The sequence below is a fragment of the Chroicocephalus ridibundus genome, chromosome 3 (genome assembly GCF_963924245.1).
Source record: "Chroicocephalus ridibundus chromosome 3, bChrRid1.1, whole genome shotgun sequence".
Classification (NCBI taxonomy): Eukaryota; Metazoa; Chordata; class Aves; order Charadriiformes; family Laridae; genus Chroicocephalus; species Chroicocephalus ridibundus.
Window position 1 is genome coordinate 78,435,153 of NC_086286.1, and position 27,722 is coordinate 78,462,874.

Below are 27,722 nucleotides of genomic sequence, written 5' to 3' on the forward strand. Positions count from 1 at the left end.
CCGGGGATACAAGCGCCAGGCGGAACGGGCACCCGCCGATGACAGGGCCGCCCCCAGCGCCCGTTACGGCCGGTCACGGGCGCTTGGGGTTTTCCCCCCTGCGCTTGCCTAGTGTAACGGCGGGGGAGAATGTTCAGGGGAGGGCGGGCGCTCCCTCCCGCACACAAAAGGCTTTCACCACCTCTTCGGCAGAGAGGTGGGCTCGCTGCCCTAACGGGGATCCCGGCGCCGCGGAGCTACTGCCCAGGGCCGGGCTGGGCCCGCCGCGCCCCCGGAGCTCCCCCGCGAGCTCCCACCACCCCGTCCCGGGCAGCCCCAGGGAGCCACGCCCCCTGCCGCTGATTGGTGGCCAGCAGCCGGCTTTGGGCACGTCACACAACGGCAGGCCCCGCCCCGCTCAGTGAGTGAGGAGAGGGAGCCCGGCGGGCCGGACTGTACCACCTGCCGCCCGCGGGGTGGGGTGGGTGGGCTCGCCTGCCTCGCGTTGAGGCGGGGGGCGCGGCGACGCATGGACCAGCCCGAGCGGGAGGGAGCGGGGTCCGGCCGCCGGGTAAACAGCCCTCCCTCCCTCCCGCCTCGGCGCGCCGGGAGAGGCCCCGCCTCCCGCGCGCGCACGGGCAGACACACGCGCTGCCCGGTGCCTATTGTGACGCCTCTGGGGGAAGCTCCGCGCCGCCGCCGGGGCCGCACGCGCCCGCCCCCGCCGGCCGGTTCCGCGGCGCGCGCGGAACGGCCGGCGCCGCGTGAAGTTTCCCCCAACGGGCGGCGCGGGCAGCGCCTGAGGCGGAGGGAGGGGCCGAAGCTGAGCGGCGTGAAGGTGTGAGGCGAGGGGCGGGCGGCGCAGGGCAGCCGGGCCGGCCGGTAAGTGCTGCCCCCCCCCCTCCCCCCCTCAACCCTTCCCTCGGCGGCCCCCGGGGCGGGCGGGACCAGCCCCCGCTCCCCCCCTTTTCCCGGCGCTGTGCCTGCCCCACAAAGGGACCGGCCCCCGCCAGGTGTTGGCTCCCTCCCCTTTGTCTGTGCACCGTGCAGGGGGCGGCGGGAGGGAGGGAAGGCGGCACGTCGCGGCCGCGAAGCCCCTTTTCCCCCGTCTCTCCGGGGTGGGGAGGAGGGGGCGTGTTGTGGGGAGGGGAGGGGAGGGGGGGGGCCGCGGTTGTGCCGGAGCGCGGCGCTTTCCTCTCTCCTCGCTGCCCAGACCGCTTGGCCCCGTGTTATACCCGGCGAGGCGGCGGCGGGCTCGGCCGGCGGGGGAAGGTGGGGCCGGGGTCAGCGGGGCCGGGGCGGGGGGCGGCGGGGGTGACGTCAGTCGCAGCCAGGTGCGCGCGGCCGGCGCCGGGCCGGGCTGGGCTGAGGCGAGGCGGCGGGGTCGGCTCCGCTCCCCACCTCGGCCTCGGGGTGTCTGGGGGCTCGGGAGGGCGGAGGTGGGGGGACGGGCGGCCGCCCCGAGGCGAGGGGATTCGATCCGTCGGAGGGGGCAGATCTGCCCGCCGGAACACTGCGACCATTGTTCGGCCGGCCGGGGAGATCGCGGCTGGCGGGGGACAGGAGGAGGCGAGCAGGTTCCAACTTCTCCGGCCGGCAAAAAAAAAAAAAAAAGCCTTTCTCCGCTCCCTCTTCACTCCCGGGCAGAATAAATAAAAGTCCAGAGCGGTGAAGGGCTAGCTTTAACCCTAGGCATATGTACATTGCATGCGCTTGCACCTGGAGCGGTACATTGCCGTGGCTTCCTTTTCATGCTGCATGTGCTTTCGGGTTTAAAGTGAACATACAGTGACATCTAATTGTGACACAGCGGCATTTAATCAGATTAAATGCTCTAGTTTGATTTTTTTTTTAATTTTTTTTCCCACCCTCTTCAGCAGTGATGGTTTTAAACAAATACCTTAGCTTGAGAAGACATAATTTGGATTCTTCTTGGAAAAAATGATAGAATAAATATAAGGGCAAGTAGAAAGTGTTCGTAGCATGGAGTGGAGCAAGGTGCTGCATTTAGATCCGTTTTACTAAATACAGACGTGCCTCTTCTTTGTATGCTAGAATCAGGGTTTTAGGTAACAGTCCCACATTTTCAGCACCAAGACCTTTCTTTTGTTTGCATCTCCAACAGCTGAAATATACTATGTTTAACTAGCGTTTCATATGGTAATGAGTTGAATGTCTCTCTTAAATATATGGATGATGAATCTATAAGTAAGGAAAGCTCTATGACGCTTCACATGAATCACTGCTTATTAGTATCAAAGTGGGTCTTCCGCTGCAGTCGATTTGTTTATTGGCTGTAATTGTTAACTGATTCCATATGACTGCATTCCTTTTTCTCTTGGCATGCAGATGCTGGGTATTGTCTGAAGTTGAAAGGTGCACTTCCTGAGAAGTGAAATATTTCAAGATCTATTTGTGCAACCAGTCTGTGATATTTTACCTGGAGGATTGTGTTGAAAATCATTAAACTATTTCTGCTTTGTTATCCTTGAATCAGAAATGTTTGGCAAAGCTTTGTTAGTTTGCTTAAGTATGTTCAGCTACATCGTGTCCAAGCATCCTAGATTGCTTGCCACTAAAATTTAATCACCTGGGATTCTAGATGCTTTCATTATAGAACCCATGAAAATCCCTTACTGGTTTAAATGAGGTGCCTTTCTGGTACTGTCAGGCTAGTATAAAGCAAGCCCAGAAGAAGGCATTCAGTGGAACACCGTCTGAAGTTTCTCTTTGCTTAAATTGGAGCAAAGATTAATTTTTAGCAAGCATGCAGGTGCTGCTTTTGAATATGAAATACTGACTTGACTACGCTATAGAAGTGTAGATGGATAATATAAATCGTTATCTAAAAGCTGTTTTTCTTGAAAAAGGCTGCTCATCCGTGTTGAGATAATATGTTAACACATAGTGACTATTAACTGAATATTTGTGAATTCACGAAGGGGTTGATCGGTATAAAAGTAATCAAAAGAGTGATGCAGCTTTAAAAAAATTAATCTCATTGATTACTGCATGCTGAAAGTACGTTCTGTTTTAATTGGGTTCAGAGAATGTGTTATGCTATGTGTTGGATGCTGCTGGTTCTGAAGGCAGACTGGAGTAGTGGGTGGAAGTTGATTTGGGTTACTTGGCTTTTCTTTCCATCCAGCTTTTCCACTGCTGTTTTTCCTTGCAGTCACTTTGTCTCTCTTGCTCTGATTTCTCCAAAGGAAGATAAAAATGTCCCGCTTTGTACACCACTTTTGCATCTAAAAAGGGCCTTTTGGTACTTGTTTCTTACTATTCCTGATGGTGAACACTGTACCAAGTATTACCATGCCTTCCATTTTTTCCCAGGTGAAAGAAGAAGTATTTTAAAAGAGTAGTTCCTTAAGCAGTAGAAGCCTGGCTTCTTACCCTTTTTTTCTTCTTTTTTTTTTTTTCTTTAAATCTAACAGATGATTGTAAGCTCTAATGGATTTTTTTTTTCCCCCGTTTGAAACATTTACAGTCTCATCCTTTTGTGGATCACCTAATGTCTAATAAGGTCTTAATGCGTACTGCAGCCTTTCCCTCGGTCAGGACACTCATAGCATCTTGATTTCGTGAACTTAGCGTTTTCTTAGGCAATTATCTTTGAGACCCCTACCCTTCTGTCAAATTCGATTGAATTTAGCCAACCAGTTTCCAAGTGGGGGATCCCCACCCCAACGCTTCCTGCATGAGACTAGTTTCCTTAAAAAGCTGGGGTAAAGTATATTAAGTTATAACCCAACATTTTACAGTTTTTCCTTCACATCAGTCTTTTCTTCCCTATAGTAGACAATGAAATCTGTTTCCCTGTGCTTTTAATGTCTTTTATCCTGCTTTCTTTTCCCTTTACTTGCTCTGTCATAGTTCTTTTTGTCACTTTCCATGATGGATGTACTTTATCTCATACCTTGCATTTTCGGTTGGTTTTTCTTCCCCACAGAACATGTGTATAATCTCGCTTGTTCTATTTTATATCTATATTTTTTATTTTTTTTAACAGTCTTAAACTGCTGCCAGCCCACTTGCATATATGCTTACTTTGCATCCACCAAGATCTGTAAGTCTGCAGTTTGGAGGGAAGAAAAAAAAAAAAGCCAGATACTTATCAGACTGAGAATTGAACTAAAATATGAAGCTCTATTGTCTGTGGGAAATATAGAGTTTGAAAGAAAACAAGGGTGTTTTTTTCCTTTGTTCCTATGCTTTTGGCTGCTGAGAAAAGGTATCATGATGGAAGTCTTATCAGGTTACTGTTACTGCATTCAGATTGGGCCTTTTTATAACCTTCTGCTTGTGTGTCTGATGCATCTTAATGTACTCTATTTAATTTAACTGCTTGGAGAATGAAGCACCTTTTATAACTCATGCTCTGCTTTTTCTGCCTCCATGGAGCCTCTGACTTCTGCAAGGGTGCTAATACCATTTTTCCAGTTTTTGTTTTTTTGGACTATGTCCTGGATTCTCAAAGGTACCAAGGCGCCAGATTGCAATAGGAGTTCTGTGTTCCAGTACATCTGTGAATCAGCCGCTTAAGTTTTTTGGAGGGGATCTTGAGGTCGGCTGACACAGATTACAGGCTATATGTTTCATGTTTACAAGATGTGGTTTCAAAGAAGAAAAGATATGGGATAAGACTGGAACAACTTAGACTGTCATACTTATTTCAAATGACTTTCCAAACAAAATAATTTTTTTTTGCAGAGCCACCTTCTCCCTAGAGGTCAGAAGCATTCTGTATAACCTCTTCGAACTACTCAAGTGCTTATGCAGTGCTGTGACCTGCATCTTAGAGCACAAGTTGAACAAAGAATGTGTCGGAGAGGCAGCTAAAACATTAATTACAGACTTCCAGGAAAATAAACTAATTAGCATAATTAGAAATTCTCATATCTTTAATATTGGATTCCTTAATTCTCTGAAAAAAATTTTTTAATCACTTAAAGGGCAGAAAATGTTATCAAAAGTGTATGCATTTCTAAAAATATATTTATTAATTTAGGTGCCTATATTTTTTGGGGGGCAGGATGCCAAATTGAATGCCAGCTTACTTATGCTAATGTCTTGGTGTTACCTTATACACACAAAGAACTACAGCATAACAAAGGTGGTTGCATGTTAACAAAACACTTAATGAAGAGCAGAAATAATGGATAGTTTTCAATGAGTTTATACCTTGTTGTTGATCGACTTTTTACTTAGATGCTATGGTTGCGATGTGAATTTAGTCTTCCGACAGCAGACTCCGCACAGAAGTAGATTATTATGAATGCCATGACTGTCTGACACGTAAAACTTACTAGAAAACAGGAATCTATTCTAAACCCAGGTGGGTTTTTTTGGCATCTAATAAAAGGCATTGAATTCTGTTGAAGCATTTCTTATAGCTAGGGCATTTCTACTGTTTTTTTCCCATTTTTCCTCCTTCTTGGTAAGCTCCATTCATTTACTGGGAGGATTAATAGAGTCTCTGTTCTCTATCTGGCTCCTGTTTTCACAAATTTGGAGAACCTCAATGTACTTGAGTCCAATTTGGTAGAAACTGGTCAATAGATTTTAAATTACTGAAGGGGAGCTTCCAACAAATCCTCTGCAAGTGAGCTCATAAACTTTGCATAGGAAACAGGTCTGAAAATTGTTGGGACCTCTTAAGGAAAAAGCATGCACATGTAATTTTCAACCCTTACAGTCGCAACTGCCTGTAGGTAGAAGTATATGATGAGAACAAAGCCTGATATTAGACTCAGTAGTACTAACTAGTATTGCTAACATAGTACTGCTTCTGCAGAGACAGTTGTGCCTCACTAATCTACTAGGGTTTTTGATTGCAGTGCTAGCATAGCAGGTTAAATTTTAGTATAGTTCTAATTTACATATACTTTTTAAGGGTATAATTTAAGGTTTCTCACACCAGGCTATTAAATAAAGAAACCAAGATGCGAGAGGTAAAATATTTTCGAGGGTCATAAAAATCTCTGAGAGGAAATAACAGAAATAAATACTAAATCATAGGAGACAATGTTTTGTTCCATATTTTCTATTAATTGTCTGTAGAATTTGTTTTATAAGTAGCAGTGTTTACTGAGGATTCAAAACTGTTTAATCAAATTCAGAAATACTGGAAAGGTCACCTGAGAAGTCCAAGCAAGCTGTGTGAAAGGACAGCAGGATGACAGGTAAAACTGATTGTTGGTATATGCAAAACAGTGTCTTTTGGAGGCAGAAAATAAGACACCATTTATATGTCTTAAAACTTCCTAATTTAACAGTATTAATATAACAAGAAAATTTGGGTATTATTGCAGTTTGCTGAGGTATCGTTACCCAATTTATAGCTGTAATCAGAAGTGGGGGAAAAAAGCATAGAGAAAGAAGTGCCATTCTATATAAATTCCTTAACACACTTTGAATAGCAGATAAGAATTATTAACTGTCAATTAGTTTAAAAAAGATAAATCACAGCATTGTAGAGAGTTTGCTATGAAGGATATGGCAGAGTTTTTCAAGGGATTGAAAAGATTGGAGTTATTTACCCAAGGAAATGAAATGCAGATCAAACCAGTGAGGAGTGGGAAGTTGTAAAATAGATGTGAATTTATGCTCTCCAATAGCGGATGTAAAATAAAAAGAGCTGCATTCGGTAAAAGACAATTTATTGAAGCAGTACTTTTTTGCAAAGAGAGGGGGAATTTAGAATTTTTCCCTTCTTCCACTCAATCACAGAATCATAGGGTTGGAAGGGACCTCTGGAGATCATCTAGTCAAACCCTCCTGCCAGAGCAGGGTCACCTTAGAGCAGGTGTATTGTACCTGTATTTCTGTCCATGTATATGTGTATGTATATGTCTATCTATCTGTTATTCAGTGTTAGACTGTTTCTCTTGAATACACAGAACCAGCTTAAACTTCTTGCTTTATTTGCTTCAAACCAATAATTTGAACTTTGCTCTTTCTTATCAGAGATGACTGCTCAAATAAATTAATATTCATTGGTATGAGCTATTCTCAGTCTTCTATAGCTGAAATTAATTTTGTAATTTCTGGGCTTTGGAGTAATTTTCTGGCTGTTTGATACAACAAACTGTTTTACACAAAATGAAATGGTCCAAATCAGGGGGTGTTATGGTTTGAAGAACCCACAACAATTTATTGTCATTTAGGCAATTATTCTGTCACGCGATGACCCCTCCCCACCTGGGAAGGGGAATTGGGGAAAAAAACAAGGAAAGCCGAGGACTGAAATAGAAACAGATTTAATAGAATAAGACTAGATAATTAACATTAATAATACTAAAGAACCAATATTGATCCTGATACCAATACAAAATACATGAGGATTATACTCAGTCAATTCTATCAATAGGAAGCTGTGCACTCCCAGCAGTGGACAGCAAATATTGGACACCACGAGTGCTGTGGCTTTGGGAGGAAGGGAAGGGCTCAGCGGTCTGGTGCTGGGGCAAGAAGTTCTCAGGATCACAGCCATCATAGAAGAGGAGAAACTCCTCAGCAAACTTTCTCATTTATACTGAATGTGACATTCATGATATGAAATAATCCTGTTGGCCAGGTTGGGTCAAGTGCCCGGGTCTCGCTCCTCCTTGTTCCTGTACCTGGCTGACTCAAAAATGCTGAGATTTTGAAACCCACATAGCCTAGCTGGCTATAAAGTAAATATTTTCACAGATTCAGATGCTAGAGTCTTCTAAAAGTGCAGTTTTCCCAAGCATTAGAAGAGACCTTACTGAAAAGTAAAATTACTGAAAGAGAACTGAATCCTGTGTTGCTCAAACCAGGACAAGGGGATAATAAGAGAAAGTCTTACGTCAATATGTTGAATATGAAAATGGCTTGTAGCATGGGGATGGCCAGTTTGAACATAAACTGTGGATGAAAATTGGTGTTTGAAGACAAGCCATTTTAGGCCAATCCAGCAAGCTTATAGTGAAGGTGTATGGCAAAGGAGCAGGAGAGCCCTTTTCAGGGGGTGGAGCCTTCCTTCAGGTTATCCTTTTTACTTAGTATCAGCACTGCATAATTGTCCTGGTTTGCATAGGTTATGGGAAGTTGTAAGTGATTGACACTGAGGTACTTTACTGGTAGTATTTACGCTAAATACAGCGGCTTGTCCAGCAGCACCCAGTTGCCACCTCCAACGTAATGGCTATGGAGTGGCCAAAATCGAAGTTGTCAGCTATATTTCTACAACATGATACTGTTCATGGTTTGAGGGTCCAGAATCTTTTACATTCAAGTGCCTTCCGGATGGTGATGGGGGTTCAGATAGATTGTCTGCCAAATTGGCTGTATCAGATAAGTAGAGTCGCTATTGAAGACCCATTGTTGGTAGCTGACAGCAGTTTTTGACTAAAGATTTTCATTATCATAAGACAAAACAACACCCTCCACAGTGATTTTGGTACAGACCTTTAAGTAATTAAAAAAAAAAATTGGGAAAAGTCATTTATAACAAGTCGTTTATAACTTGATAATATGTGTGAACTTAAGTAGTTCAGCCATCTCTTGCAAAAATGGTGTGCTTTTCAGTAAAAAAAGGAAATGCTTAACTTGTTAAATCTTGTTCAGCCACTAGCCACTGAATGTGTGTGCAGAAATGCTTTGAGAGGTCTTTTACACCCAGCTGGTTCTGCCTTTTTGTTGATATTAAAGATGACTGTGATTGACGAACTTTTCCAGTTGTGATTCCCCATGCAGTTGTGAAACTTACTAGGCTTGAGAACACAACCAAAGACACAAGCGGAGTTTGCCATAGGTGCTGTTTCTTTGGAGGCCTCTCCTCAGGAACAAGGGCTTTACAAAAATTGTGTAATTTGTAGGGAGGGAAATCTTACTTTTGTGCCTCCCAGCAACATGGTGTTGCAAATGTCAGTCTCTGCTGGTAATACAAGACAGTGATATTTATTACACCTTAATACTCTGACCAGCCTGCTCTAGTTGATCCTGCTTTGAGCAACCTCCAGTGTTCTATGATTATATGATCTTCATAGCAGGAGGAAAAAAAATCATACAAATAATTTGGGAGGAGTGATAGGTGGCCTAAACTGTTGTAGAGGTGGTAATGAAAGTTTCTGGCATTGCACTCTGCTCTGAATTTGCTTTTGTCAAAGTACCTCAAAAATAATACAACAAGCATTCGGTGTTGCAGGGATCTACGTTGCAGCTGAAGAATGGCATTATATGGCAGAATACTTATGCATGTCATTTATATACAAAATGAAATGACATTATTCCATAGGCTTGAAGATTCAATACTGTTGTGCTCTGGAAACTTCAGATGTGGCTACCCACTTGAAACAGTACTGTTTGCATCCCCAGGCAAGACAACGGAATGCGTTCTGTGGTTCTAGCTAGCATGAGTAGTCTATTAAAAAAATAAATCTGAGTTACAAAGGAGTTAATAGTTTTTGTTTCCCATGGGAACAAACTTCAAGCAAATCTACCTTCAGCAAGCTCTGTGATTCAGTCCAAAAAGAATATACTTTCTACTAGCTATGATGTTTCCAGTAGTGGAAGCCAGATTATTGGGGATTATCTGTGGCTTGCCTATCTGGCTGGATTTTTATCCATTCTACTTCTAACTATAAAAAAGATTTTGTTTCTTTGTCTAGGAAAAGAGGAAAAGTTTTATTAACAGGGAGAAAGACTTTTGTTCGTACTATTTTTTTTTTTGGGGGAAAGCTGGACCTTTATTGCACACCTGTGTCTACTCTGCTGATAAATACATTATTTTATTCTAGGATGACAAATGTACATGTCATTAGGCTCTAGACAGGTTTGCATTCCTTCTATACGGTCATCTGTCCAATCTGCAGGGAAGTTCTGAGTGGGGCTTCATTACTCAAATCTTTAGAAGTACTGGCAGTATTAATGAAAAAAATTGATAGTAGTGATATTATGTCAAAGGGGAAAAAGGAGCTCTTATGGCTTCTTAATCCTGACCTGATGCCTTATATACCAAACTCTCTATTGCAATTGAGGTAGATGGGATTAGTTCTTAATATCTACCATATTTGATAGATTCTTGAAGCACTAATATATTTATAGGCTGTCTTCTAATAAACTCTGCGTTCCTCACAAGTTTGCTGTCTCTTTATTCATTAGAGATCTAATCAGTGTAGCCAAAAGATTATTCTCTTGAAACCTGTCGATCTTTGAGTGTCTGTTGATTTCTTTAATACAGCATCGCGTGTTATACTTGGAATGACCTTGTGGTGTATCAGTGTGGCCCAATGATGGGACATCTTGATGAATGTATATACTTCTGTGTCTTAAAATCTATCTTAGCTCTGAACTGCTGACAGCAACTGAATGAGTTCTCTGCCTAGATGTCAGAGAGTTCCCATGGGAAATAGCCACTTCGTGATTGTCCTAGTGATATCCTAAAGCAATACTTGGTAAGAGGTTTCATGTAGAATAACCTATTGGTTGAGAAAAATCCTTGTTACTTTGAATACTTTCAGACTTTCGTCCCTTAATTCTGTCTTTCATTGCTTCTTGGAATACACTGAAAAGCAAAGCCATTTGTGTGTAGAAACAATCTAAATGGGTCATCATCTGTGTCTGAGTATTTTCAGAAATGTAAGCACTTTCCCCTAGCTTAGTGCTTGCATATGGGGCACTGGCTACCAAAGCTGGTTTTTGAGCATGAAAGTAGCATCCAATCCTTTTTATGTGGTAGGAAGCAAATGTATCAGTTTTTAAGAATACCAAACCTTGCTTGTAGATAGTCTAGTCCGTCCTTGATTATCATGAGCTTCTTTACTCATAGTTATTTTTCCTTTGAAAACTTATGTATCATTAGAGAATCTCTTTAGAAAAAAGATTAATTTTATTAAGCAAAGAGATAAGGATATGATTTTTTAAATGGAAACAGCTAGAAAAGAAAGCCATAACAACTGTGTGATGCAGTCAAAATGTGTTGGATGTTTGATTCTGGTTGTTGGTCAGTTTTTGTTCTGAAGCATGTTAGTCAGAGAGAGCTGAGGACTCTGCTTGATGGTAACCTTCTAGAAGGCTGAGAAAGACTTTGAAGGACAGATTCTTCTCTACCTGTTTTATGCCTCCTTTTTCAGGAATTCATAAGCTCGTGTAGCAACACTTCCAAACGTGCACTGTAAGAGTTTTTATACTTGGTTTCCCACCTGCCTTGAAAGTCTTAACTTGCAAAGTGAGGCTTTTCATACATTTTTTTTTTTCTGACTTGCAACTTGCCTATATACCATTTTTGCAGGTTAGCAGTTTATGTTAATTTTCAAGACGTTATTGACCATTTAGATCCCAAGACACACCTGGTAGCCTGAATTTTAGAATACCTGGCTATCTCTAAGCTTGAGTTGCAAGCAAAATGATAGATGGTTTTGATTTCACGTTGGAACACAAGGAACCCTTTGGCCCATTGTTGTTGAAAGGGTTCTGGAGAAGCCTGATTCACCTGTACTTGGGAACAGTACTTTAATTCAAAAGATACACTTCAGAAAAATATATATTGTGACAGAACCTTATTTCTGTAAGGTTGTTGAAATATCTGGAGGATTATAGAAAGAAAATGCATGGTCAGTGCACAGAGTTATAGCCCTTTTAAGTAGTGCAGACACTATAGGATGTGGAAAACAGAGAATGAAATGTTTGAATATAATAATAAACATGTTGTTCAGAGTGGTGGGTTTTTTTCTTAATGAAAATTTGTAACTGGTACATGGTGGTCTCACTGTAGTGCATGTATTAATTTTGGTTAGAATTATGCAAGCTTTGGGGATAAGATTTAATAAATGACATGCAGATATATTTAAAAACTATATAATTGTAACTTAATTTCTAGGTTTAATTGGACAAAGTGCTAATTGCTGATATGTAGTAATTTTTATTTTGTTACAAATGCTGTGGGTTTTGTTACATAGATGTAGTTACAATTGAGGGCTTCAAAATCTCTTGTTATCCAAAGTTAGTGAAAGTTTATTAGTAAAAATGAAATATATTGTAATTATTATGTATTTAGAAAGTGAAAGTATTGCTAATACTGTTTGCTATTGTGCAGCTGTTAGGATTTTAAAAATATATTCTGTAATTAGTTGATACCCTAAGGAGAGAAATTTGTCTATTAAATACAGTTAGCTAGTGCATGAATTGGGAAGATGAGTGAACAGCATCCAGTTTGACTCTGGTCCAAGGCCAATATGAGCCAAAACTTAGTATTTTTAGTGGATGTGCTTGTGCATTATAAAGCTCATAATCAGAACTGGCGTTAATACTACCACAGATAAACAAGGAGTAAGTGAATCTAAATGTGAATTAGCTTCTTCTATTATGTTGTTTAACTCTTCTATAAACCAACCACTTATGTTCCAGGCTTTCTATGTCAAAAGTACAAACTTGGGTCATGTTCTTGCAAAGTCTTGAGTTTCTTTTTTTTTTTTTTTTGAAACTCAGTTTATTTTTAGCATATCAAGCTTATTATGGAAGTGTATTTTGAAGAATATTGACATTACAACCTATTTAGAAAAGCGTGGGCTTTAACAATTTCCCCTCTACATACTCTGTTATTTCTTCTTTAATTTCCCTGTGTCAATTATATGAGAAGTTGTCTTTTGTTAATGAAATCAGAATTAGATCATGATACAGGATTTCTGCTTAATAATTTTAGTGTGCTTCTGCTGGGATGCCACTTTCAGGCTTTCCTAAAGATTCAAAAACTAGTGCTCCAAAATCTAAGGTGACTGGTATGCATTATATGGGAAAATTTTTTTTGGTAAGTTTGAGTAGCACTGGAGAAATTAATGTACTGAATCTTTAGTACAGCCATAATATTAAGATGACACCTTACTTGTCCATAAATATTTAGGAAGTTTCCCTTATTATGAAAACCAACCCAAAGCTCAGTAAGTTTAAGGTTTATGCTTTCAGCTAGATAGCTATAAAGTATCAAATATTAATCGAAAATAATAATATTGTTTGTTCTATTTAATACACAGTGTGTTTCAGTCCCTTTGCTGCAGCTTGGATTTTCTCAGAAAGTTGCAGAGTGAAATTAATGCTGGTCAGCTTGGTTGAGACTTAGGTACATGCTCGTCTCTTCTGTGTAAGGTGCATGAAAATGAAAGGGAAAGTAAGTGATTTGGCCTTGTTCTAGTGCTAATTGAGATACGGTGTCTGCAGTATATGGGACCTTGGGACAGAAAACACAAACTTCAGGGATCTCGTTTTTCAAGAAGAAAGTGGTGGATTGCTAGGCTTTAGTCAGGGAACTGTAACTGAATGTTACTGGTGGTGGACCTCACTGTTTAAAAAAGGTGTCAACTGCTTGCTGCTTTGAACTGTGGCTAAAAATTGTCAGGCAAATCATCAGTCCTTGATGTTTTGTCCTGTTTAGCATCTACCTATTTTTTTCTAATAAATAAAATAACAATGTCAAACATCCTGAGAAGATACATTTATTCTGTATTCAGTTTTTAAGGATGTTGCCTGTGTTCCGAGTTTGTAGAGTATTTTTTTGTTGTAACAGCAGAGAATTTTAGACAGTTATTAAATGAAATACAGAAAGGCTCTCTGGAGGGTGTATTGTGTGTCCTAACTGCTGAGTCATACAGTAATGTTCGCTTTTTTCTGCTATTGTGAATCTTGAATTGTTTTGTGGTTAGTGGAACAACTGCGAAGAGAAGGTGAATAGTTTTCTAATTTGTGTTTGTTTATATTCTCGCCCACGGCAACAAGGAGATAGGCTTTTGAACCCCCAGAGAGCCAAGGAAGATGTTTCCTCTTTGTAGAGGACAGACCTAATATCAAAGATGGGCACCCTCTCTCCTGGCCACGTTTTATAAGAGAAAATAAGGACATCTATTTCATTCTTTGAAGGAGTGAATGTAAACAGCTATGTTAATTTTTAGTGGATAAAGATGCTGGCTTATAGGTTTGAATCTGACAGATGAAGTCTAGAAAAGGGGTGAAATATACAGTTTACCTGTCTTTACTTTCATCCATAGATTTATTTTAGATTATACCCTCTCCACATCATACTGTATGTGGGTAGTCTAGAAACCTAAATGAAGATTTTTGTCTCAAAGGCAGTCTATACTGCCATGGGCATAGGATGGGACTGAGGCAGTGCTGGCTCTTTTCCAGACACCTTAATGAATCGCTGTCTTCAGCTGTCCAGGTAGACATACCCTAAATGTTTTAGCCTAAATGATCTAGGCTTTAATGGTGTGACCGGATTTGACTGAATCGTATATCATGCAAAGTTGGCTGACGCAACATGTAAATAAAAGCAAGTTGTTGAGGTTGTTTGTGTGTGTTTTTGAGAATAAAGCTGTCTATGCAGTACTGAAAAATGTACCTGTTAAATGAAAGGTGACACGCATATATGTGTAAATGGAGTCATAGTATCTCTTTCTTAGTGCAGTTCTTAGCAAAATGAAGTATGCTTGAAAATAAACGCTGATTTTTTTTTTAAATATATTTTAAATTCCTTCCTCTCTGCTTTTCACAGTGTTTCAGTAATGAGCAAAGCAAAGTTGTTAGATGCATTTTGGGCAATTTAAGTTTGTTTTATAACATATTAGTAATCTTGAATGCTGTTTGGGTACAGACGGTAAAAATGAAGCTGACCAGTAACTGTCATATCATGGTTTGGTAAGGAAATAAGAATTGTTAGAATGTAGAATCATGTTTCATGTATGATTGCAAACTTTTATTCCTCACCCAACGTCTTGCTATGTTATGTTCTTTCCTGGGTCAGTAAAGTTTAAAGTCACACCATTTTCCTTTCAATCTTCTAAACATGGCATCTCCATAAACACTGATTTGCTATCAGCATTTTTTTTTTTATTGCGATGGAGCATGAATTTTTGAAGGTGATCTATTTCTGTAGACAACAGAGAAACTTGGAGCAGAAAAATCAACACCTATCAGTGTTGTTCCACCATTTTCAGTTCCTGATATCCCTAATCTCTTCTCCCTGAATCTGGTGTTCTGCTGCAAACCTCCATTGCTGTAAGGCAGCTAATAAGAATATAAACAGAACCTTTTCTTAAAGTAGAAATTTTCAAACCTTTTTCCTTGAAGCTCCTGAGCAGTCAGTTTACGGCAGTTTGATAAATGCTGGCTTGGTTGGTCTATCCCTGCTCTATTGTACATCTGTGCGTACCCACAGAACACAGCTGAGAATGAGAAATGCAGAGAGGCAGTAGGTTCACTGCTTGCTCCCAGTGGGGAAAGGAAGGTACCTAAAAACGTTGCTTTATTCCGAAGGGCAGAGATGACCTTCCCTTAGAGAACGCTGGTTAATGCCTTTCTTCTCGCCTCAGAGCTTTGCCATCCATGGTCTGTCATACCTACCCTAGAGAGTGCCTTATCTGTAAGGGGTCACCCCTTATGGTATGCTTCAGTCGAACATTAGAAGCCCCTCAGATTGACAGCTGCTGTCATGGAGAAAAAGAGATCACTGCAGATGTTGTGTGACTGCTGCTTTTTAAGAGCAGGAGAACCTTCAGTCACTTTAACATTCTGTTGTGACATGTAGATAATGGATATTTCATGGAATTCATAAGTTACTCTTTGTCAGAACATTCTGAACTTCAGGTATTAGAAACTAATTGAAGTGAACGTTTCACTTCAGTCCTCGCTGACCTCTGCAATCCACATTTACTGCTTGGGATAGTAGTTGCATTCACTCGGCTGTTAAACAACTTCTAAAACTCTACTCTTTGATCTCAAGAGTGTAGTTTTCTTAATGGGATTTTTTTGAAGGTGGCTGTAAAAGAAAGACAACAGCCACTGTCAGAAGTATTAAGAAGTAGTATGCAATGTGAACAGACTAGTTTAACTCCCTCCTAAATATAATTCTTCTAAAAATAACTCTCCTCTAAACAATAAAAATTGATGTAAGTTGACAGCATGTTTTATCAGGCGTTGACAAAATGTTGATTTCTGCTTTTTTAGCTTTGAGATAAAAAATGTAAGCAACACAATAATTTAAACTCTTCTTCATAGATGTTGTTGCTGTATTACACTGTCCTTGTCTGGTTCGTATGTCATATGAACACTGCATTTCATTTATCTTCTTTTTTTCTCATTTCACCATTCTCCTCTCCTTTCCTTCTCTTTTCTACAAAATTGCTGTATTTTACTTGCTGAGGTAGTATCTAGTTTGAGCAAGGGGCAACAGCCTCAGTTGAGTATATTACTGTTCAGAGTTGTTGCCTTTTCATTCCTTGCTAAGTGAACTGGTAACTAAAATGCTTTGCTCTCTTCTTACGGTGGAGGTAAGTCTTCTCTGTGTGGTAAAGCAGAATGATGGTATGCAGGACTTGTTTTAATGTGTAGATATCCTACACAAGGCTAGGCAAGTAAATGCATTCCAATTACAAACTCTTACAGCAGGTGTCAAGCTATGCTTATTTACATTGGTGGGTCACTTTAATGGGAGTATGTGGAAGAAGGCTTAATCATTTTAGCAGCCTAAATAATGATCTGTAAGTGAAAGATATTGCTTGGATTCTTTTTTTGTCTGATTGCTATAAATTGTAATACATAATTACCTTTCCATTGTTACTCTAGTTGTAAGGCTTATCACTTTTTTGAATATTTAAAAGGTAGGAGTGCTAGTAAGATGTGTTATACAATGCTTATTTTCATAGACATCAGTTCATCATTATGTACCTAGGCAAAAAATTGCATTTAATAGCAGCTGGATTTCAAACTGGAAGCTAGAAATTTGTAGCAAAATCAAGAGGATAGCAATGGAATCGTGTTTTGACCAGTAGATTGTAGAATGTAAAGGCAACAAACATTTTGTTTTATTTGTAATAACTGGTATAATTTAAAGAGCTAGGGATATGAAGAGAAGGTAAAATTTACTGTTAGAATTTTGAATTCCTGATGTTACATATTAAAAAATTAATTTAAAAAAAAAAATTACTAACACCTTGTGTATGTGGAAGGTTTTTTGGGGTGTTTATTTTTACATTGTGCTGTGTAAAGCTTGCTCAGGAGAGAAACTTTTAACTAACTCAATGCATTTGTGTGTACCTAGGACTTGAGAAAATACCTTTCTAAACAAAACTTTGCAATTACTGTTAAAAAATTTTGCTTGTATTTTCATTGTAATTCTAGGCAGAACTGTGTTTAGTGAGAACAGCATAAAGCCATAATCCTGAGTGGATTTTTTTTAATTGTAATAGTGTAGTAAAATAAAGAAACATGCATGGGTTCAGAGAAATCGGTCATCTTTGGTGATCTTTGTGTGTGCAAAATGCTAAAGGATTTCTGTGTGACTATTCACGACTATGATAAATATAAATAACGTGTAGTAGCTCATGGCTTTTATAGGTGTTACAGTGAAAGCCAAACAGAATTTTTAGAGCTTCTCTGCTGTCTTCAAAGCCTGGGCAGTGATATTACAAAGGAAGAAAACTATTTGGTTTCATCCTGTTTTTGTCTCAAAACTGGAAGAAACCAATAACTGGTAATGAGATTTAACAGGTAAAAAAGAGGATGTGGGTAAGTGGAGGAAATTACTCGAATGAACAGTGAGCAGTTCCAGGATCATGGGAGGCAGTTGTGTTCTGAAAGAAATTTGCTCAGGCTCCCAGTTGAGCCTTAAAAATTTTGCCACCAAATTAAAGGAAACCTCAAGTGTCGTTGTTGTCTGCAATAATAGTCTTGTTTCTGGATATTGCTAAATCACCACTATAAGGCATAATTTATACGGGCATCTCAGGAAACAATTTTTAAAGTATTACAGGTTTTTTTGAATGAGCCCAATTTAGTAAAATAAAATATGCTCTTGAAATCTGCTAAGATGGTGTACAAACTAAGATCTTTACTCTCAGTTTGTTCTATCCTTATATGTCAGCTGGCATGTTCAAATGAAATCTTGTCTGTCTTTTAATAAACTTGTGCTTTTTACAAAGAATACATAATTCTTCCAGTAAAATGCAGCTTAATATTTGCTTGCTTGCCAGTGTAGTTGTTTTTTTCCCTTGGCATTTCTTAGAAAATTCCGAAGTGGAAGGTCAGACTCTAAACCTTCTCATGCTCTTTTATTTTCCAGTTACAGACTATGGATACAGCAGGTTTGTCACAAGATGAAAAAATTGGGTTTAAGGGCCTCTTGTGCTGTTACAACCACTTAGTTTTCTAGCATAGGTGGGCTGTGGGTAGGGATGGAATGGGGAGATTTCAAAGTTCTTTTCCTAAGCCTGCTGTCTTTGGGAAGAAAATGGATGACTACTAAAGAAGACAAAAAACACCAAACAACAAAGTAAGAGGCCAATGAAAACTTGTAGCTAAAAACCCAAAAAACATTCCCCTCTCTTTCACAAACTGGCTGAAACAAGAACACAGTCTAGTTATTCATGCTTTCAATCCATTTATTTGACAATTGGTTTTATTTTCAAATAGCGTTTTATCTACTTAATTTCTGCCTCTCATTGGAGAAGAGCTGAACCTTACAAATGATGAGGGTGTGACCACTGTCATACTTGCCAATTTGTCCTACCTACAACAAGAAGACAACAGTTTTGAAAACACAGGGAAACTCCTGTTGTGGTCAGTCTTCCATATGTGCAAAACAGATTTTTGGGTTTTTTTTTCAGCATGGAATGAGATTGATTATGTTCATAGTTGTGTGTGATGACATCCCGGTGTGATGGAGCTGCAAGACGTATGGATAAGTGGGATCAATAGATGGCATTATCTGTGAAGGCACAGAAGTTCATCACCAGATAAGATGGGTGAAGCAGTGCAGCAAGAAAATCTAAGAAGGAGTTAGATGGACTAGAAAAAAAAGAAGCATTTGTGATTTTTCAAATATTTGAGAAGCACTGGAGGCTTCTGTGCTATTTCCTCCTTTAGGAAAATTCACTTTAAAAACTATCCATTTTTCTCTTAAATTATTTAAAGCCCTGACCTTTTTGAAATTGGTAGTAATATTATGAAGGTTTTCTTTAATGATGTATTGAACGTTGATAGAGCTTTACGTATATATATATACACACACATATATATATTGTATACATTGGGAAGAGTTGAAGTTAATGAGAGAGTGGAGAGGGAAGAAAGGATAGAAGATGGAGGAGGAGGTGAATCTGGAGCTGGAAAAGGGAGAAAAGAAGATAAATCTGGTGTGTAGATAAACAATTTAGGAAAAAGTAAAAGGTGAAGGAGCTTTGGAAGAAGGCTCTAACATGCTGATACATACATTTGAGAAGAAATAGCAGTGAGGGAGAGGAAAATAACCTGGGAAACAAAATCCTGTGTACAAATATAATTGGTGGAAAATGTGACTGAGAACAGAAAGTGGAGGGAGAAAAGCAAGCAGCGAAAGGTAACAAAAACACTAAGGATGCAGAGGATCAAAGTGCATATGCATCTAAATCAGGGTCTCATTTTAGAAAAGAAAACCACCTGAATTTACAGTCTTACAAAAATATGAGGGAGGAAGAGGGATATGGGATACAAAACTAGGTTAAACTACAACTTGATGTTAGAAACCCTGTGCAGATCTAAAAGGCACGTAGGTGTTAGTAGAGCTTCTTTACGGGCCATATTTGTTTTAGTCAAAGGAACATCCAGACAGTCAGACTAATATCTTGTTAGTCATTGTCATTCATCCTATAAACGTAGAGTATCAGTTAGGTTTTCATCTTGCCTTCTGGCAGATGCTTTTGTCCTTAAATATAGCAACACGAGATTTTGCAGAGCCAGTTATTTAAGTGTAGGTATGAGGCTTCAGTGCCTTATGTTAACAATCTGCAATGTCTGGTTTTAAGAACATCATACAATCTGAAACTTCATGACTAACTTAGGCTAAAATCATCTTGTATAAAATTATTGCAGTGTTGATACTGAACTTGAGGCAGGAACTGTGTCTCTCTGTCTCTTCTACGTCTGTATTTTGAAAAAGTATGGATTTTATATGAATGTAATACTTTAGGTAGGCTCAGTGAGTTTCAGAAAGGTGCTTGTAAGAATGTAGTCTGTCAAGAAATTCTTGTGGTACCAATTTTGTTAGGTAGCCCCTGCTGATGATGCTTGTGTTCATGTCACCTTGCAGTTCTATGGTTTTACAGTAAGCAGGATTGCGTACTCATCCAAGGTCTTTTGGTTTTGTTTGCTGGATTACGTTTTACTTGGATTAATTTTCTTTTCTTCTCAAGAAAATTCTACCTGTGTGCTGGGTGTAGAAAAATAGGATTTCTGTCTGCGCTTCTTGAAAAGCAGTTACCAAATTGTTACCTAAGTATTCATTGCAGATTGATGCAAAACTTTTCAAAGAATTCTCTTCAAATGTATTTCTGCACTGGTGAAATCAAGGGGGCTTTGCAATTGATTTCAGTAGAGTCACGCTCCTAATAAAAAGAAGTTGACTGGGGAAGCTGGGTGGCTGGAGGGAATTCCTGAGGGTTTTCTTTCAAGACACAAGTCGTCTTTTCCATTTTCATCACAGTATGCTTAGTTCTAAAGTAGTGGAGAAAGAAAGGCATCTATGTAGGTTTGGAATGGGACTTTAGATATCAGTTGGGCTTTTGTCAGAAATAATTACAGTAAGTATTCTACACATCAGTTATTCTTTCTGAAATCATGGCTGTAAATGGTCCTTATTTTTCTTAAGCTCAGAGGGTTTTTTTTCAGAAGAAAATAATTCTGGCAAATACGTTATTCCAAGCTGGAGACACCCTGATCTGTGAATCCCTTAAATTAACTTCTTAATTGTAAGTATGACATTATAGATGGGGAAGCTTTATTAATGAACTTGGGAACGAGCAAGTTTGGAATAAAATAGACAATGAGGGTGACAGTTAAAATGAAATTAGATTTTATCCTGTCAGTTCTGTAAGACAATAGAAAAAGATTGTTCTAAAATCAAATAAGCAGTTTGCATTCATAAGTTAGTTATCAGTAATCTGATGCTGTATCAAACAGACTTCTGTAACTGTTTATTTTTCCAGAAGAATAAAATACATAGTTTATGTTAAAAGTAATGTGTGGGGGCGGGGGAGAAGCTTGTTTTGCGTGACATCTTTCTTACAAAATAATCCTTTAATACAGCATCAGGATTGGTTTGGTTCAGACCATTTCTTGTATCTTTCTTTTATGCTTCAGGTGAAAGGACACATTTTATTCTAGTGGTAATGCCAGACTTCCTTCCTGTTTCATTTTGTATTGCATACAACTGCTTTAAGGGGAGATAGTCCTACAATTCTTAGATAGCTATCATAACACTAGGAACGTTAGGTTCATTTTTCTATGGCTGCCTCTGCACGCTCTTTTAATCCCCTAGCAGTTTTAAAGTCTTTTCGTAAGATAAAACCATAGACGTGATGACTAGGGACCTCACTTTATCTAGTTCAGACTCCTGCTCAACTCAGAGCTATGACCAGCACTAAACCAGGCCGGGTGCCTTCATCTGGATGAGTCTTGAACACTTGTGAGGATGGAGCTTCCACAGGCTTCTCTATGACTGGTTTCAGCCCTGCACCACCCTACTATGGAGGAATTTTCTCCAGAAGTCCAGCTTGAACCTTTTGAGTTGCTATTTTTGGCCATTCACTTTTAACTGCCTGCTAGTACTGAGAAGAGTTTGACTCCATTGTCTTAGTAATTCCTATCCGGTAGTTGTCATTTACTGTTATTAAATTGCTTCTGAGACCTTTTGGCTGAAATAGTCTAGGTCACCCAGTCTTCTTGGAGGCTGTGAGTTCTCAGCCCCCTACCATCCAGGGGGACGCTCTCCAGTTTCCGATTATTTTTTTGAAGCGGGAATCCCAAAACCATTATTCTAGGTATTGCCTTACTTGTGCTGGGCTAGAGCGGAATGGAAACTTTTCTTGTTCTGTTTGTTCTTGTTTCTGTCTCGTTCTTTTTTTTTGACTTAATATAGCCCAGTGTGCCATTTGCCTTGTTTGTGGTGAAAAAGCATTGTTGACTTGTCTTCAGCTTAGGGTCCATTGTAACCCTCAGGTCCTTCTCAGCAAGGCTGCCTGTACTGATGCGTAGAACAACTCTTCCCCCTTGTGCTTCTAAGTGAACTTCATGGTTTCAGATGACTCACTTGTCAAGTTTCTCCATGTCCCTCTTTTTACTGTTATCAGTGAGTTTGGTTGTGAGTTTTTCTTTTACCATGTCAAAACAGGATCTGAGTTAGATATTCTGTACAACTCTGCTTACAATCTGTGAACTCATCAAAGTGAAAAAGGGCCCTGAACATCTTGAAAGCCCAAAGAAAAGCTGCTTTAGATTTTTATCTTAGGAAAAAAAGGCCAAATTTCCAAACTTGTAAATTAAAGAGAAAAGGAGCATTTCTATTTTCATCTTTCTAGTGATGAGAAGTTATTGCTGCTGAACAGTTGCATATTGGTGTGCCTGAAACTTCTTAGTAGTAGCACTGGCAGGGGTTACACACTCACTTTAACATGATATTAGTCTGCATTGGCCTTCAAGGACATCATCCCAGTAGACTGTCCATCCATATACCACATGTATTGAATCGAATCTGTTTTATAGATTAATAAATACCTCCTTTTTGGGGATGTAAATACCAGCAGCTTTCACAGGAGGAAAAATCGACAGATATTTCAAAAATAATGGTAGAGTATCTGCAGTAAAACCTGCTTTATAGCCATGTATTTCATATACAATTATTGACATACTTTGTTTTGATTAATAAAGTTAGTATTGGGATTCTTTCTTTTTACATAAATAATGAGGTCAGACTAAGCCTCTCTTACCCCTTTTATATTTAAGTATTTCTTTTGAAGATATAATTTGAAAAGGAAGTGGAGGAATGAGGTCTGATGTATTTGTGTGTGAAGGAATTAGTTTTTGTTAATCTGTTCATTAAAACTTCAAAAGAAAAAAACCTGAAAGTTTTTCTGACAACCTAATCCAGTAGTTTATTTTTTTTTTAATATTGCAGCTGAAATTAAAAACATCCGTCATAGTGATGTGGATAAATAAAGAAAATATTTGTCACAGAGTTGTTATTACAGGCTAATGTTCATCCAGTAATAACATAGTTAATAGCAAATAATTTGAATAGTGAGTGCAGAGAAAGTTAATGTGACTGAGATGAAGAATGCAAGAGTATTTCTGTCTGGAAAATAGATACTAAGATGTATACAAATATAACTGTCTTGTGATTTGGATGGTTTTGTTACTGTTTTAACAGTTAAAACTGCAAGATTAAGACCTAAAGTACTTTTACTCAGTAGACATACAACAAACATTGGTAGTAGCAATGCAAGCCTCCTGCCCACACACCAAATGCTATTGCTTGCTTTATATTCATATTTAACATAGTTGCTTTAACGATGTTAAAGGAAGCTGGTTGTACCTTCTCCAAACTCAAAGGTTATTTTCCACCTTTGACAGCACTTTATTTCATGTTTTAAATTGAAGGTGCACAGATATGAGTGGTCTCTTGCATTCTGAAAAACTGTCTTTCTGAATTTGTAGTGCACATAAATTGGAAGACAGGGGCCTGTTGTGATTTCTCTGCACTTAATACTTGAAATCTGCATTCAATTTATGTCTGTGTGTGCTTTGGTACAGTAGCAGCGTATTGCAACAGAAGGACTAGTAAGTGGTGGGGTGCTTCTGATTTCTGGGCAGGAGGCATTTTTGATTGATACTAAAGGTCGGTTTTGTTCAGTTGTTTTTTCTCAGCTGGAAATGTAGCGTCCGTGTGTGTAAAGTCATGGAATGGAGTGCTGAATTCCCAGTATGCTAGTAGATTTCAGAGAGCCCCAGGTGGAGTTACTTATCCATCTTATGTTTGCCTTGCCTATTAATTTACTGTGAGCTGGCTAATTTAGGCAAGATTGTAATCCCTGTAGGTATCATGACAATCCAGACAACAGTGGCTCTGGAAATAAATCGTAGGATCCTGTGTTCTCTGTATTTCCTCATTTTTACTGCAGGGCAAACAAGTGTATATTCTTTTGTGCACAATTAGTACACCTGCTGAAGTGCAGGACCTTTCCTCAACACTTGCTCTGTGACAACAGCATTGTTATAACTGTATTTTTTCAGTCAGAAAAGCAGTAGGAGGAATAATGCATTTAAATATACCAAATCATATTTAATTTGTTGCTTAGCAGCCAAAAGCAAATTATGGAAATATCTGAGACAGATCAAATATTGCTGTGGTAAAGGGATTTCAGATCAGCTTGTCCATTTTTGTTGTTATTTGATATTACATCAACATGCAGAGTTTGGGGAAGGGAGGTGTCTTTTCCCAGTTACTGATGTTCTCATTAGCCAAAACCATTTTGATGAAACCCAAAAGGACATCAGGAGAAAAGCAAAAATATTAAAACAAAAATGGGAGTGGGGAGAAGAAAAGAGATAAAAACCACGTCTGCCTTTTGAAATCTCACCATATGAGCACTTTAGTTATATATACATATATATAGATGAGAAAATGTAACATATCCCTAGTCTGGATATTTAGGGAATTCCCCGGATGCCAGTTTAATTTACAAGTGTTTTCACTATGTAAGTTCAAGTGTACGGAAAATACACTGACTAGTCTTTGCTATTTTGAAGATACAGGTGATTCAGTTTCATATTGTGCACAGGGGAAGCTCTGTTATGTGTGAAATTTTAATCATTTGGTCTTAATTTAGTCTTACTGTGTGTAGTTGGATACAAAGTATAGTAATTACCACAGCAAAAGCATGCCAAAGCTTTCAGCACTTACAGTTCTTTCAAAGTTTTTCTGTTTCCAATATTTTGTGCAGGAAGGAGTTGCTATGAATTGATGTTTGGGGGGTTGGGGGTGTGGAATATAAAATCTATTTAAAGATAAAAGTACCTCCAGATTGATTCAACAGTAAGATACATATATAAATACACACAGAATAAAAATTAAAAAAGAGAGACAGACAGACAGACTTTAATATACAGGTAAGCATTAAGGTATATGTACAGAGCCAAACTGCTCCAGGTTGGCTGAGGAGCAGAAGACAGGGCTGAGCAGAGGATGTTCATATGTGACTAATGCGAGATCATTTGAAGGACTGGTATAGCTATAAAAAAATAAACAACTCGCCAAAGTTCAAGTAGTGGTGAAGGACAGAGATTATGAAATTTTTCTTTTTTTTTTTTTTTTTTTTTTTTTTTTTTTTTTTTCTCCCCTCTGGCTGCAGTGCAGTCTGATGGCCTCTCCTATGCTCTATGATCCCAAGCAACAGGCAGTGCTGGTAGGGCTAATCAGGGCAGCCAGGGGCATTTGAATTTGGGGTCTTGGACCATGAAGGAAGCTCCCGCTTGCAGTGCTGGGAACTATAACGGGAGGTGTGCATGCATGTATGAATTGAGGAAATTCCTAAGTTTAAGCATGAAAATGTACTAATTTTGAGTTAACGTTTTGTGATCGCAAGCCTGTTGCTGTCATGATTATTCTTCATAGAAACATAAAACCTTTTGGAAAGAAAAATCCTTTTGGTTGGAAGCTTCATGCACACTAACCTCTTCGTTACCCAGCACGTAGGCCACAGTTCGTTTTCTTTGATTGTCAGTAGGGAAATAGAAGCTGCAGTTCTCAGGCTATGACCACAAGTGTGACTTTTGACATTTACCTCCTCTAACTCTTTGGGCTTTTTTTCTTTAAATTTCTTTTGGTATAAAAATAGTGTTTGCCCTTCTTTTAAAGTTTCTCTTTCTGGTTTAAATGAGTAACCATTATGTGTGGGCAGCATCATTTTGAGGATAGCTTTTGATGCATTAGCAACTGCTGCAGAGAGATACTGGGTATTTATGGAATTTTTTAAACGAACAGGATATTTCTTAACATAGAGAAAGAAATATATACTTTTCAAAATAACATGAAAATGATTGAAAATGATGGAAAATGTTAGCAACTTCTATATCACAAATATTTATTTTATAAAGAAAAACCCAAACACAGTACAACCTGAATGTTTAGTTTCTTCTTTACTGTGAAATATTTCTGCAGTTCGTATGGTCTTCCAAGAATTCTGTTTGTGCAGCATCTTTTGTTGAAAGATATTTATGTACTTCAGGGCTTAACTGGATTTAGTAAAACATATAAGAAACATGGGAACAGTCTGTTTTCTTTCATATTGAAAAAGCTAAAGGGATGGAGAATCTTTGTGGACTGCTTAAAATTAACATAATGTGAGAAGCTTGGAAGAAGAGCCACCTCCACATACTCCTTAAGCCCTAATCTCAAAATTCTTATTTTTCATTTTTTTGACATTCAGAATTTCATTTCAAAATTTAATCTTGGACAGTTGCAAAACACCAGGTTATAGAACAGTGCTGACATAAACATCATATTTCTCAAAAGATAATTGGATACTAAATTTGAAATTTGACAACCTAGTTTAGTTGTAATTGAAGGGAGGGGCTCTTACTGAGTTGTGTTTGTGTTGTGTTTTGGTTTGTTCTTTTTCCTGACAGAAGCAAGTTCTATTACTATAGTCTACAGTTTGAATGTCAGAAAAGACTGAAAAGCATGCAGGGAGGCATCACTTTGGTGTTTCACTGATGAAATTCAAATATAATGTTACAGTCAACACTGAGCATCTAATGGACATTTTGCTCAGTGACAGAAGCCTTAAGGGAGGTAGTCTACAAATTAGCACTGAAATCATTAGAAGTGATCTCTTTCTGTAAGCTAGTAAAGTTTTTAGTTTGAATTGTAAGACCAGTTCCTTTACCTGTACAGGACCTCTGTTTTTCTCAAAACTTATCTATGATTGGCTTTTCTCCATGTCCTCAGTATGAGCCATATAGCTTCAACTATAGGCATTTGGGGGAAGTTTCTCAGTCACCTTCTTGCCATACGCTCACTTTTAGAACACCCGTGACCTGTGTATTTCTGAGAGGACCAGCGCTTATTGCACAAGTACAGTACAGAAAAGGCACTGGCATAGATTCCTGCTTGTGTCTATTGGAAAGGCAGCATCCAGAAATGGCACCACAACAACTTATGTAATGCGCTCCCAACCGTATTCTTTCCTGAGGACCGTCAAAAATATGCTGATGATGAGTTAGGCAGCTGCAGTCTGTTTCCATTTTGTCTCTCTTCTGGAGTCTCTAGTCTGTTGTAGGACTGAACATGCATCTCAAATGGAAGGAGTGAAAGACCAGTGTCAGTAAGGAGCAGACTGCTACAGAGCAGTTTGGTTCGTCTGCAGTCCCTTTCCCCCTACTATGTTTGAAAGGTCCTAAATAAAGAGTGTGGACTTCATGTCAGGTGAATTGGGATGGCAGGTCGCATGTGTATCCTGAATTATGTCATTCAGGAAATGGTGGTGTTCCAAAGAGGCTGAAAGTATTCTGGTGATCGTGGTTTTCTCTCAGTGTTTGGATCTAACCAAGCAGGTACTATATTTGCTGAGTTGAAGATGTTTTGGCAAGAATAGTGTTGAGTCTTGTTTTCTAGTCTGTGATCTTGTGGTCAGGGCAGACACTTGGGATTTGTGGGGAGTTTGTGTGCACGTGCTGATATTTGGAATATAAACTTGTAAGAAATTGTTTTATCTTGATTTGCATTGAAATGCATTTGAAGAGTACATCATCTTGCAGTATTAGACCATTAATCTTTATTGCCAAGTTTCTTCATTTATGAGCTTGAATAGCATCTATATCCCTGATGCAGACAGAGTGAGTTTGTCTGCCTGCCTGCATTTATATTCTTAAAGTAATAAATTCTAAGCAAGCAGAAGATACTATGATGGTTGATGTTA

The 27,722-nt window shown here is 39.1% G+C and overlaps 1 protein-coding gene across 7 annotated transcripts in view; it reads left to right on the top strand.

Moving 5' to 3' along the window:
- Positions 1 to 509: 509 nt before the first annotated feature.
- Positions 510 to 27,722, top strand: part of WASF1 (WASP family member 1) — a 101,806-nt gene continuing 74,593 nt past the window's right edge. For 5 of the 7 annotated variants that reach the window (XM_063329796.1, XM_063329795.1, XM_063329797.1 and 2 more), the window contains exon 1: positions 512 to 861. The gene's annotated coding sequence lies outside the window, so the exon portion shown is untranslated. Of the gene's footprint in view, positions 862 to 1,233; positions 1,252 to 27,722 lie in introns of those variants that run through there. The other 2 variants (XM_063329802.1, XM_063329803.1) reach the window with 2 other exon arrangements.